At 38.0% G+C, this 13,354-nt stretch overlaps 1 pseudogene; it reads right to left on the bottom strand.

Annotated features, from left to right (window-relative positions):
- Nucleotides 1–3,267: 3,267 nt before the first annotated feature.
- Nucleotides 3,268–4,584, bottom strand: LOC114027571 (annotated as a pseudogene).
- Nucleotides 4,585–13,354: the final 8,770 nt, after the last annotated feature.

Here is a 13,354-nt window from a genome sequence, read left to right on the forward strand (position 1 = left end):
TGTTCTACTGGTTCTGTTCATGTCACTTTGCATCATACTCATGTAAGTCTTTCTAGGTTTTTCTGAAATCATCCTGCTTGTCATTCCTTGTAATACAATACTATTCCAACACAATCATATACCACAGTATATTTAGCCATTCCCCATTTGATGGGCATCCTCTCAATTTCCAATTCTTAGCCATCACAAAAAAGAGCTCCTATAAATATTTTTTTCCAAATAGGTCCTTTCCCTACTTTTTTGATGTCTTGAGGATATAGACCACTTAGTAGTGCTATTGCTGGATCAAAAGGTATGCACAGTTTTATAACCCTTTGGGCATACAAACCCAGGTCTCTTAATCCTGAATCTTAGACTCCTCAAGGTTGCAATTGTATAGCTCAGTGATCACCAATGTTTTGATAACTACAACTAAAATAAGTTTGTTGTCTTGACATAACTGGCTCCATTTTATTTTGTTTCTCTTTTGTGGTGAATAAATTGTTATGTGAGATTCTTCATACCTCCTCACCCTGCCTCCCCACTCCATGTAATAAGGTAAGGACTTCAGTGATATAGTTTGGCAACAATGTGTGTGTATGTCCCAGATTTGATAAACAACTACTAATAACATTTTCATTTTTCAGATTTGATAAACAACTACTGATGATGTGTATTCTCCATATTTGGTAAGCAGGTACTAATAAAGTGAATCCCCCAAATCTTATAAACAACTAAAAGTTAGCTTTCAGTGACTATTTCCTTAATCATAAGCTTAGGTAATCTATAACCAACTGGAATTTGTATGTATTCAACTAAAGTTCATGGGTAGTTGTATAAGAAACCCATAGAAGATCCCCAGCCTTCAGCCTGATCTTGGGTTAGGACTAAGACTAACTCCTGCATTTTCCTTTTACTTGAGACTCAGGCAATGCCTGTGAGATTTGTGGACTTGTCAGTCAACAGCCTATGAGAGAGATGCACAGCTGGCTGAAAAGAAAGGTAATCTTGTCATTGAATACCACCATGGGAAACATGCTTATGAGGAAGCCCTAGGAAATCAGATTGGTGTTTTTTTCCTAGTGGGATTAATATTTGTATTTTCTAATATATAACATAGACTAATGTTCGCATGCACTTGATTCATAAAGTTTGCTGAGAATTATAACTCTAATTAATTTTTCAGTTGCACTACTTGAATGAAATAATGGTACATTGATTTTGCATGTACACCATACATTTAAACAGTAATATACCTATTTAAGTTTAAAAAATACAATACATATCATCAGTACATATTACTTTTTTGTAAATCATTAACATGCTGTGCTGTACTGTAATTGTGTATGTTATATTTATATTTTAAATTTTATATTTTATTCTAACCTTAAACACCAAAAAACCCAAACCCAGAATTGCCATATATGCTGCAAAACACAGAAGATTTCATAGGAAACTATGACTCTATTTCATACTGTTTGCTTTTTTAAAAAGCATGCAATTGATTATATACATTACTTGCAAAACTAACCTGTTTATCTGTGCTTCCTTCTCAACCCCCTTGTGTTCTCTGCAATCTTTAAAATGTAAAAATGGTGCTCAGTTTTTTCTGCATCACTTGCTAATCTGCTTTCCTTGTGCTTTCTTCCCTCCTCAATTAATTAAGAAAAAGATAGGGGAGAGGAACTTCTTGTAATAGATAAACATAATGAAGCAAAATGAATCCACAGATTGACCATGTCCAGAAATATATACTTTACCCCTCTCTGTCAGGAGATGGCAAAGATACCTTACCATTGGTTCTCCAGAGACATGACTGGTCATTGCCTTGATAAAAGTTCTTAAGCCTCTGAAAGTTGGGAGATATCTATATCTATACCTATACCTTTCTATCTATAGGTAGGTAGAGAGAGAGAGAGAGAGAGGTGTTAACCTTGTGTAAACTATTCTCTTGATTCACTTCACTTACCTCTGCAACTGTTCATATTACCAGAATTCTCTGAAATTATCTTTCTTAATTTCTTCTTTTAAATTAAAAATTTTTTGTGATTCACAGCTTCCTTTATGTCCAAGACATCGAGAGAGTTACAAAATGTATGTCGTCTTCTTGTGCTTCTCAAGAGGATGTGTGTATGTGGCACAGACACCAGAGGAGAGAGTCCAACACCTTATACGGTGAAGGCCTTTAGAAGGGTCAGTAGTAGGGTGGTCAGAGAGACACAGAAGGAGGTTTGGGAGGAAGTAGGGATGGAACTTAGAGACACAGAAGATGGAAATGGGCAGAGACAGACTGGGGCTTAAGGAAGGGAGTATATACAGAGTTGTAGCAATATAGAATCTGTGTCATAGAAATAGAAAATGCAGATGAAGTCATAGAAAGAAAGAAATGGAATAGAGGAGAAAGACTTGTGGAAGTTCCATAAGAAAATGTACTGGTTTGGTCCTGTGCAAGGGACCCCTGGAGGGAAGAACTGGGAGTTAGGAGAGAAATAGGTATCAGTTCCCCTCTCTCTGAGTTGGGAATCAAATGTCTACATCTTTTGAAAAGGATGAGAATGAGAGATTCCATTCAAAAATTTCTCTGATTTTGGAGTAGGACTAGGGTATGTTGACATGAAATCCTGTCCCAGGTCCCTTGTGGAAGACCATTCATTCCTTGACCTCTGAGGGGCACCCAATAAGTGTAAGAGAGGGAGGACCAGGGGTCTCAGTTCCTGCCCTTGTAATTTACAATTAGAGGGTGGGGACACTGTACTGAAAGTGTCTCTTAAGGATAGGGAAGCTCTTTTTCCCCATTAGTCCTCCCTCCTAAGGTGCATTCTCTGTCTGGAGCCCAATTCAAGACCTCTAAGTCATCTTTCCACTCATACCCCCCTGCTGGGAGAGAACTGCAGTGAGTGGTGGGAGCAGGATGAAGATGGCTGTTCAAACAGACATAGGTCAGGCTAGGAGAAAAAGGAGGAAACATAGGGCACAAAGGGACAGCCTGGGGTCCCTTACCCTTTCTTTTTGTAGTTTATTTCTGTTGTTATTTGTTATATTAAAATGTATGGATATGGAGGGCAAGGAAGTAGAGAAGGGTAATGGATTCAGGACCCCCTTCCACCTGTTCTAGGAGGGAAAGACTTTGAAGGGAGTTGGGAGCTGCCCTTGGAATGGGAAGGGCAGTGGTAAGCCCCAGGGCAGGTGAGCAGCTTGATCTCCCAGGTTTTCTTTGCCTCGTTATCCCTTTCAGGCCTTTGGTATGAGGTCTGACAGGGCTCAACAGGTAAAGTCCTCAAGGAGGCCTTAGATAAGATGGTGAGTTAGGTTGTTGGTATCATATGTCATCTCAGCAGGATGGCCCTGGAGGTTCTCACAGGGGTTATGTTGCTTGACATCATCCAGGCTGAGGGCTATACCCTTGTCTACACTGTTCTTTTTTTTTTTTTTTGCTTTTTTGGTGAGGCAATCAGGTTTAAGTGACTTGCCCAGGGTCACACAGCTAGGAAGTATCTTTTTTTTTTTTCTTTGCATTGTTGTTTTAGACTCTTTCTGGCACCTGCCCCAATGGCATAGCTTGTGCTTAACTATCTCATAAGCATAGTTGAAGAGCTGCAGAAGAATCAGGATGCTTTCGTCAATAAACAATCCCATCTGAACCCCAATGTCACCTAGGAGTTCTGCAATCTCATAGGTGGTTTTATTTTTTTATTTTTGTTCAATGATCCAACATACTGCTCTAACTTGTTGAACTTTTTGTCCAGATACTTGGCTGAGGCTTTGCTGGGAATCTTGATCATGGACAGCTCCTTCCATAGCTAGTCAGGTTACAGGACATTTCACATAGAGAAAATCTGGTCCTTCACCAGGAAATCCAGAGCAGAGTCTGCACACTCCTTATATTGCTTGCATGTGCAGTATGTGGTATCACCTGGCATGTGCACCATGCGGCAGTTGCAGTTTTCCACTAGATAACGTGTTTCACGGTCAATTTGACTGACTGTGATGCTGTATGAGTTGAATAAATCTGAGTCCGTGGTAATAGCTTTGCAAGTACCCCAAGATAGAGGCAGGTAAATAGATGAACCAAGCCACAAAAGTCTCGAACCCAGAAGCCACACCAAAACCTAGCTGGTCAATGAAAGGACGCTCATCCTGACTGTGGATCTGCACATTGATCCCAGTCTCAAAGGAAATTTCATCCATCTCTCCCCAGACTGGCTGGTACTCATCCTGTTGGATGTACAGCATATATCTCTAGCCCGTTGCCTGTCCCATCCTTCAGAGTTTCAGTGGCTGCCCATCCTGGCCTGCATTGAATGTGTTGCATTTTCCATAACATGTAAAGACCACTTTGAAGTTATGAGAACTGCAGACTTCACCTCAAAAGTGGCAGGACAGCAACATGTCATGGATGTCATGTCCAGCTTGGTCATAGAACTCCAGCATATTGAAGGGTTTGGGCTTAAAGTTTCAAAAGTTGGCCTTTTCCTGTTTTTCATCTGCCGTCTGTGTGTCTGGAATCTCATACCTTGGGTAGTTTCCAGAGTCCAACAGTCAGTGATGGATCCTGAATAGCTGGGACCAGACACCTGCTCGGTGCCACATCACTGATGGCATCATGGCTGAGTGTGGGAGAGCCCCCAGATTATAAATGGAGCAACCCTCAGAGCAGTTCAGTTCAGTTCTGTCTGTCTTGACTCTGTGCTTTCAGCCTAGGGATCTGTAGTGATCCATCGTCAGGCCAGGACCCTTAATTTCTTACAGCACAATTTTTTCTTACATTTTTATACTACAATTCAGTCATTCTGTGATATCTCAAGAGCCAATCTAAGGAATTCCCTTAGATTCAGTTCTTTGCTCTCCCTCCACCCCCACTTAAATCCTCCCCTTTCAAGAAAGTTTGTTTTGCTTATGACTGTTCCTTCACTGATATTGTCCTCTCTCTTAATCTTGCCTTGTCCTTCCATCTCTTAATTGTTTTCCTGGTGAGTTAGATGTATTTGCAAACCAAATTCTGTGTATGTACACACACACACACACACACACACACACACACACACACACACACACACACACACACACACACACACACACACAGAAAATCCTCCTTTATCCATTCCAGAGAAAAGTGAGGCTCATTTGATCTCAAATTTCTTTGCCCTTTTCTCCATGTTTGTATATTCTTCTGATGCACCCCAATTATAAGAAATAGCAATGTCTACCTATTTCTTCCTTCTTTCTATCCTAGTGTATTCCTTCTTTTATCATCTTCTCTTTCCTCTCTTAAATTCTTCAGAAGAGAACTAACCTACTCCTATGCCCTCTGCTTTGTTTTTATTCAACTCTTAATACCTTTTGAAAACCATACTTTTCTGAAGGGACATTTTTTTCTTCTTTTCCCGTTAGGAGATTAACCTTACATCATCGATAGCTCCTTCTAATTACTCAACTCATGTTATCTTTCTAGTTTTCTTTGGCTTCTGGTGTTTATATTGCTAGTTTCCTACTCAGCTCTTCTTTTCATAAACTGTGAAATGCTTCAAAGTCCTGTGTTCAACAAAAATCTATTTTTCCCCTTCTTTGCTCAGATTGCAGGGTAATATAGTCTTGGTTATAATTCTGTATATTTTGCCTTTTTGGAATACTGTATTCCAAAAATCTTGTAATTTGTCTTAAAGCTAACAGGCTTTGTGTGATCTTGACTATAGTTCCTTGGTACTTGAACTGATTCTTTCTGGATGCTTGCAGTCTTTTTCTCTTTGATATGAGAGCTCTGCATTTGACTATAGCATTCCTGAGACTTTTCATTTTTTAGTTCCTTCATGAAGTAATTAGTGAATACTTTCTATATTTATTTTGCCCTCTTCTTCTAATAGATCTATAGAGTTTTTATTGAAATGTAGTATCCAGGCCTCTTAAAAAAATCATGGTTTTTAGGGAGTCCAATGATTCTTACATTATTTCTCCTTGACATAAGTTTCAAGTCAGCTATTTTTGATATCAGAAGTCTTACATTTTCTTCTATTTTTTTCAATATTTTGATTTTGTTTTATTTCTTATTGTCTCATGATGTCATTGATTTCTGTTAGGTCTTTTTTAGTTTTCAGATATTCTATTTCTTAGGTAAATTTTGACTCTCTTTTCTAAGCTACTTGTTCTTCTTCTTCCAAATAGTTTGCTTCATTTTTTGATAGATAAGGTATTTTTTAAGCACTTACTATGTGCCAGGCACTGTGCTAAGTCCACAGGATATAAACATAAACAAAAAATACAGCTCGTACTCTAAAGGAATTCACATTCTACTGGAGGAAGACAATCCGTAAATGGGAGCTGGAAAGCGGAGGGAGTGGGAAATAGGGTAATGATACCTATTTGGGGGTAAGCCTGCTGGTGTAGAGGCAGAAAAGTCTAGAGATTGAGGATTGAAGTGGGAGTGGGGAATAAGTATGACTTGTGCACCTCACAAAAAGGTAGTGTTACAGGAGATAGAGAACATTATGAAATGCAAAATGGATAATTTTTATTACATTAAATTGAAAAGTTTTTGCACAAACAAAGCCAATGTAACCAAGATTGGGAGGGAATCAGAAAACTGGGAAAGAATTTTTACAACCAATGTCTCTGATAAGTGCCTCATTTCTAAAATATATAGAGGACCAAGTCAAATTTATAAGAATACAAGTCATTCCCCAATTGATAAATGGTCAAAGGATATGAGCAGGCAGTTCTCAGATGAAGAAATTAAAGCCATCTATAGTCATGTGAAAAAATGCTCTAAATTAGTATTGATTAGAGAAATGCAAATCAAAACAACTCTGAGGTACCACATCATGCCTATCAGATTGGCCAACATGACAAAACAAGTAAATGATAAATATTGGAGAAGATGTGGGAAAATTGGACCACTAATGCATTGTTGGTGGAGTTGTGAAGTGATCTAACCATTTTGGAGAGCAATTTGGAACTATGCCCAAAGGGCTATAAAAATGTGCATACCCTTTGACCCAGCAATTGCCCTTTTAGGGCTGTATCCCAAAGAGATCATAAAAATGGGGAAAGGACCCACATGTATAAAAATATTTGTAGCAGCTCTTTTTGTGGTGGCAAAGAATTGGAAACTGAGGGGATGCCCATCAATTGGGGAATGACTGAACAAGTTGTGGTATATGAATGTAATAGAATACTATTGTAATATAAGAAATGATGAGCAGATGGGCTTTAGAATAACCTGGAAAGACTTGTATGGGCTGATGCTGAGTGAAGTGAGCAGAACCAGCAGAACGTTGTACACAGTAACAGCCATGTTGTGTGATGACTAGCTTTGATAGACTTAGCCCTTCTCAGCAATGCAAGTATCTAAGATATCTCCAAAAGTCTCATCATGTAAAATGCTATCCACATCCAAAGAAAGAACTATGGAGTTTGAATGCAGATCAAAGCATACTATTTGCCATTTTATTTCTTCTGTTTTGATTTGTTTCCTCTTTCTTGTATTCCTCCTATTGGTCCTAATTCTTCCTTACAACATGAATAATGTGAAAATATGTTTAATGGGAATGTATATGCAAAGTCTATATCAGATTGTGCATTGTCTTGGAGAAGGAGGTGGGGAAGTAAGGGGGAAAAATTTTAAACTCAAAGCTTATGGAAGTGATTGTTGATAAATCAAAATAAATTAATAAAAATAAAAAAACAAAAACAAAAAAGTAGTGTTGGCCAGACACTCACCGATTAAAAGAGAGGGCTGCAGGGCAGAGGAATCTCTAGGGTGAGAAAATTTCTGGCAAGTAGTTGGAAAATTTTGGAGAGTGAGGAACATATTGTGGAGATTCTAAATATTCATGTAGTTCTCATGGAAAATTCATTATTTTCCTTTTTTGAGTTGCTGTGAAATTAGATTTGTGATACTTTTATATCTAAAATTATTTTCTTTGATTTATTCATTTCTATTTTATTTCCTGAAGTAGAAATTTGTGCCCAGGGCCATGCTCCACTTTCCTCTGCCCTTTTGGGTCAGGCCTCCTTAGTCTTACCTACAGTCCCCTGCATTCTTGCATAGGCATAAAAGTAGAAGAGTGGGGAACATTTACGGGGTAGAGAGGAGTCTTATTTGTCTGGAGTATAATGTTTGCCAAGGGTAGTAATATGAAATAAGGCAGGAATTCTAGGCACAAAGCCCTGTGCTTAGATCTAGGGATTCAAATAACAAACATTACATACATCCTATCTTCAAGGAGCTCGTTTTCTCATAGCATATCCAGAAGGAGTCATTTTGCTTACTCCCTCCATAGAAGACCTCTGTTGATGGGGAACTTAGTACTTCCTGAGACAGTCTATTCCTTCTGTGATACTTCTCTAATGAGTTATGTTTTGATGTGTTACATTTTAAAAAATAGATATTTAGTTTTAAATTCCTAGAAATTGCCTTACTTCTACATCCTATACATTACATATTAAATTTCTATTTTACAAATGAGGAAACTGAAGTTGGAGAAATGAAGTGGCTTTTCTAGCTTTATAGTTAGTGATAGAGCTTTAAATCGAAACTGAGACTCCTGATCCCCAAGTCCAGCCTTCTTTTCTCTTTGCTATGGTCTTATTTTTTTTTTTACTTTTTCTGTGTTTGATGTTATTTTTAAAAAGTCAGAGAAGTTCTCCCTTGCTTACCAATCCATGGTTGAGTTGAAGGAACTGGAGGCATTTAGCTTGTCGAGATGAATGGAGTGGCCACTAGGTCTGTATCCCAAAGAGATAATAAAAAAGGGAAAAAGGACCTACTGGACAAAAATATATATAGCGCTTTTTTTGTGATGGTAAAGAATTGAAATTGAGGGGAACCCATTAATTGGGGAATGGCTGAATAAGTTGTGGCATATGAATGCAATGGAATACTCATGCTTTAAGAATTGATGAGCAGGAAGATTTCAGAAAAAAAAACTAGCAAAGACTTAAATGAAGTAATGCTGAGTGACATGAACAGAACCAGGAAAGCATTGTACACAATAACAGTAACACTGTGTGATGATCAACTATGTTTGACTTAACTCTTCTCAGAAATGTAATGATCCAAGACTATTCCAAAAGAGTCATGACAGAAAATGCTATCCACATCCAGACAAAGAACTGTCGGAGTCTGAATGCAGATTGAAGCATACTATTTTTCACTTTTTTGTGTGTGTTTTTTCTTTTGTTCTGTTTCTTCTTTCACAATATGACTCATGTGGAAATATATTTTACATGATTACACATGTATAACCTATATCAGATTGCTTTCTTTCTTAAGGAAATGGGAGGGGAGGGAGGGAGAAAAATTTAGAACTTCAAATCTTTTGAAAAATGAATATTGAAAATTATATTTATATGTAATTGGAAATAATAAAATACTATTAAATAAATTTTAAAAAAATAAAGACTATAGTGGCCATGCTAGCTGCTGGTTAGGACATAGGGGATTTGACTTATTCTGCTTGGCTCCAAAGGGTAGAACTAAAGCAACTGGGGGTGAAGGGGTGGGATGGAGAGTTCCAGTGAGGCAGATTTCAATTCACTTTTGGGAAAAAAGATTCACAATTAAAGCCATCCATATGTAGAATTAGTTGTCTAGAGTGATGGTGCATTTCTCATTACTGGAAGTCTTCAGGTGGTGGCCTAATGGCCAATAATCATAGAGGCTGTAGATTCATATAGAGTTAGGATTTGAATAAAGCAGCTAAATGTAATAGAAAGAACACTGGATCTACAGCCCAAAGCCCTGTATTAAAATCCTAACTCTGCTATGTAGGTTCATAGATTTAGAGCTGGATTGGATCTTAGGAACCACCTGGACCAAGCCCCTCATTTTGTTTTATTTTACATACATTTTCTTGATACCTTTTGTCTTTTCCTCACAGTTATTATCCAGTTCCTTTACTCAGCCTTAAACCTCTTTTGTGAGTAAGGAAAACTATTAAACAAAATATCTTAAACATATTATGTCTAACAAGGTATGTAATATTTTTTCCTAGTAATCTCCCACCTCTGTATCATGAGGAATCTCATGAGTATCTCTTTTCTAGAATCTTCATTGTAATTTTTTCATTATTTATTGCTAATGATCTTTTTGATTATATCATCATTAATGATATAATTATATTTAATTATAACATTACTTTTCCTTACTAGTGATTGTAATGTCAATGTATATTATTCTCTTGTTTCCATTTATTTTACTCTGTTTCAGTCAACATAATTTTTCCATATTTCTTAGTATTTGTCATATCTAACTCAATAATAATATTTCATTACTTTTATATACTCTAGTTTTTTTCTGTTAATGCCCAACAACTACTTTGTTTCTAATTCTTTTCCACCATAAAGGGTGCTGTAGTATATATAAAATATTTCATTCTGTCTTTGACTTTCTTTGAGTACATGCTTAACAGTGAGAGCCCTACTTTTTGAGTATAATTCTAAATTGAAATCCAAGAAGACTGGATCACTTCACAGCCGCAACATCAAAAGTGCATCAGTGTGCCTGTCTTCCTGTAGCTCATCAAATATTGATTGATTGTGCTATTTGTCATCTTTGCTATAGAAGCATCTAGGTACTGTAGTGAAAATGGAGTCAGAAAGACCTGAATTCAAATCCTGCCACAGACCTTACTAGCTTTGTGTCCCTGGACAATCTTCTGTCAACCTCAGTCCCCTCATTTCTAAAATGGGTATATACTACTTACCTCTTAAGGGTTTTTGTGATCAAAGAAAATAATAGATGTGAAATGATATAAATGCTAGCTATTTGTTAATTTGCTGAGTATAAAGTGAAACCTTGCAGCTTTTATTTTCTCTTCCTATTAGTAATTTGGACCACATTTTCACTTCCCTTTTATAAATGAGGAAACTGAGGTTGAAAAAGGGGATATGATTTTTTTTCCAGGGTTACTTCTGTGACTTTGAGTTACTGACTTCTTTCCTCTGGATCTCAGTTTCTTATCTGTAAAATGATGGGATTAAATTAGATAATCTCTGAGAACCCCCAAACTAAAAAAACCTGTGAAACCTACAAATGCCAGGTGTGTGTGTGCATGGCCAAGTCACCTCACATCAATGGGTTTGTTTCCTCATAGGATAATCATTCTTATACTCCATTCCTCACAGCAGCATGAGAACAGTGTTTTGTAAAACATTAATACGCCTTAGAAACCAGAAATTATGATTCAGGTTATTCTCTTGGATCACTTCATATTACCCTATTTTTTGAAGTAGTTTCAAACTGGTCAACCATTTGTACACTGAACTTGGCATTCTACTTTTTGTATCTTTTTTCCTCATATAGTTGAAGAAATTGTAGCACAGTGACTTGCTGAGGTTCACAGAGTTAGTTAGTGTCTGAGGCAGGATTAAAACCCGGTCTTCTGATTCCCAAGTCTGCTAGTATACCACTATGCCTAGAATGAACTCACTGTTTACCTCTGCCTCTCAGAATCTTTATTGGAACCTCAGTTCATGTACTACCTCCTATACAGGAAATCTTTCCTCCTTTCCTGCTCTCTTTCTCTCTCTCTCTCTCTCTCTCTCTCTCTCTCTCTCTCTCTCTCTCTTTCTCTCTCTCTCTCCCTCCCTCCCTCCCTCCCATTCCCTCTTCAAGGACCTAGTATTTACTTATGCTCATTTTGCATATACCCCAATAGAATGCAGCCTCTTTGAGGTGAAGGGTCATTTTGTTTTTGTCTCTGTAGCCCTAGCTAGCACGTAAATGCAGTGCCTTGTACAAAGTGGCATTTATAAATGTTTTGAGTTGAATTGAATTGAATTGATGCCCTCTGAAGATCCTTCCAGCTCTCAGATTCCAGACTTTAATGAGAAACTAACAAATACCACTCCAAACCTTTCAATTTTCTGGAGGTAGAAGATGGTTTTGCTTCCTTCACTGGGGAGATGGAGCAGGAGTAGGTGATAATCAGGGAAGCAGGAGAGCCAGAGAGTAGGAACAGAAGATCCCAGTGGTGGTATTAGAAAGACAAGCAAAATAAAGAATGAGAAGGCAGTTCTTCATTTCAGTCTAGAGTGGGTCCAGGAAGAGGGTTGGGCTAGGCAATCATTGCCAAGCATTTGCTTTCCTCTTAACCTTTCCAAATATGCAGACTCCTACTGGTCAACTGCTCTACTGTCAGTCATAAGAATAATGGTAAGAAATCAGAACCAAGCCATAAAATAGGGAAATAGAGCTCAACAATGGGCCCTTGGGACCCTTAACTGAGTTTCTTCCTGGAAGTCACCAACACAAGTGAACGTGACATGCATCAGCTCATTGGGTGACCTGGTGAAAGCATTACTGTGGTTTCAGAGGGATGGGCTGTGGTCCCTGTGGCTTGGAACACGGACTACATTTTTTCTGTGTTGAGAAGCAGTACAGTGTAGAGGGAAGAACGACTGTGAAAGGGAAGGAAATGAATTGGGCAGAGCACTTTTCTGTGCTGAGTCTTAGTTTCTTTTTAATTTTTTTTTTTTAGGCAATTGGGGTCAAGTGACTTGCCCAGGGTCACAGAGCTAGTAAGTGTCAAATATTTGGTCTGAGGCCAGATTTGAACTCAGGTACTCCTGACTTCAAGGTCAGTGCTCTATCCACTGTGCCACCTAGGCGCTCCATGAGTCTCAGTTTCTGTAAAGTAAGATACCTGCATTAGATCATCTCTAAGGTCCTTATCATCTCTGACTTTAGGACCAGATATGATTTGAATAAGATGCTTTCCTTTTGGGGAGTCTCAGTTTCCTTATCTGAAATCTGAGGGGGATTAGACTGATGCATTTCTAAATTCTAGTTTTGTCGAGAATTTTTAAGCTGGAAAAGAAGAGGCTTAGTAGGGGAAAGAGAATCCTAGAATTTAGAGTTTAAAGGGATCTGTCATCTAGTCCAAACTCTCATTTTACAGATGAGTAAACAGAGGAATAAAATGACTTGTATAAGGTCATGATTGTTGCTTTCAGAAATCATGAAGGGCTGACATGAATTATCTGAAGGGCTGGTATGGGAAAGCAGGATTAGAGTTTGCTCCACTTGGCCTGAGAGAGCAGAACAAGGAGCAATGAGGAGAAGTCACAGGAGAGCTGATTTTGATTCATTAAAAGGGTGAACTTCTTAAGGATCAGAATAGGTCAACACTGGAATGATCTAACTCCATAGTTTAGACTCACTGTTTTATAGCACTCTGAAATTTACAAAGCCTTGTATTACATATAGTTCATAGGATTTTAGAGTTGAAGGCACATCCAAAAAGGGTCTCATTTTCCTCATCTGCAAAATGGGTAGGTTGTTTGATCATCTCTAGGATCGTGTTGCTTCTCCCAGTATAGTGTAAACTCCTTGGAGGCAATGGGGTTATTTCATTTTAATCCCCGTATTCCTAGGACC

This window comes from Vombatus ursinus, unplaced genomic scaffold, assembly GCF_900497805.2.
Source record: "Vombatus ursinus unplaced genomic scaffold, bare-nosed wombat genome assembly UNPS02014863.1, whole genome shotgun sequence".
NCBI lineage: Eukaryota > Metazoa > Chordata > Mammalia > Diprotodontia > Vombatidae > Vombatus > Vombatus ursinus.